Source organism: Condylura cristata, unplaced genomic scaffold (assembly GCF_000260355.1).
Source record: "Condylura cristata isolate star-nosed mole 26May11 unplaced genomic scaffold, ConCri1.0 scaffold00074, whole genome shotgun sequence".
In the NCBI taxonomy this organism is placed as follows: domain Eukaryota; kingdom Metazoa; phylum Chordata; class Mammalia; order Eulipotyphla; family Talpidae; genus Condylura; species Condylura cristata.
This window is the reverse complement of record NW_004567175.1, coordinates 116004-117250: the sequence shown is the minus strand read 5'-3', so window position 1 is coordinate 117250 and position 1247 is coordinate 116004.

The window sequence follows — 1247 nt, the reverse complement described above, 5'->3', positions numbered from 1 at the left end:
GCCGGGCTGACCTCCCGGCGGGCGGGGTGCCCCGACACCCCCTTGCCCACCAGCGTCCCTACCGCGCTTCCTCCTGGGACGTTCAGGGCGGCCCTGCCGGTGGCCCCTGGCCAGGACACGCCTGGACCCTTGGGGTCCCCGAGCCCGTGCCAGGCTCACAATGGTTCGCCTCACTCCTCGCTGGGGTCAGCGAGAGGAGAGGGGTGCACGGTGCGCCGCATGGTGGTGCGGGCACCATGGAGCCGCCCCGAACCCCGGACCCGGCCGGGGCGTGTCCGACACACCCCTGCCCCCGACTCCCTCTCTGCCAGGGCCTCCGGCCTCCCCCGCCACCGTTTACCCTGGAGCAGGGCAGATGCCCCCCCACAAACACCCCCCCACAGACACCCCCACACACCGCGCAGTGCGTCCCACATCCCAGCCGACGCTGCGGGCCACCAAGCTCGGGGCGGGCTCTGTGCCCCGTGGGGTGTCTCCATTCTGGGGTGTGGGGGCCTCGGGGGTCCCTCCCCAGGGCCCCAGTCCTGCAGCTGTTGGAGCTGGAGGCTCAGTGGGCTCGCCTGCGCCCCCCACCCCCAGCTGAGCGCCGGCCCCTCCTGCACACCCCCTCCCCGAGGCGGACGGGGGCTCCGGCCCAGCGCCTTGCACCCCGCCCTGCCGCGGCCCAGCCCTCCGCCCCTGGCGGGCGTCTGTGAGCGTCGGGGGCCCCGCCCCGCTATGGACCTGGCGTCTGCCTGGGCGGCGACTCAGCGTCCGGTGCTGTCCCAGGCGGTCAGCACCTGGCGGTCAGCACCAGCCGCACCCGAGGCTGAGCAGGCTGAGGCCCAGGGCCAGGGCGGGCAGCGGCCTCTGCAGGGGCTGGGCACAGAGGGCAGGCCGCCCGGACGGCCGGCCGCCGGCCCGCAGAGCAGGGGCTGGCCAGCGGGGCTGGATCCGGCCTGCAGCATCCTCGGTGCTCGAGGGCGCCGGCCGGAGCTGGGGCTCTGCGGGGGCGTGGGCACCACCCAGGGGGACTCCGGCCTGCTGCCGGCCAGCCGGCTGGCGTGTCCATGGGAGGCGGGGGGCACTGGGCCGGGAGCCGCGTGGCCGAGGGGCGTGTGGGCGGACCGGCCTTCCTCCGCCTCACACTGTTCTCCACTTCTTGCAGTGAACTTTGACCACTTCCAGATCCTGCGGGCCATCGGGAAGGGCAGCTTTGGCAAGGTAGGCGGGGCCGGCTGGCCCGGGGCCGGGGGCTGGGCCGGCGG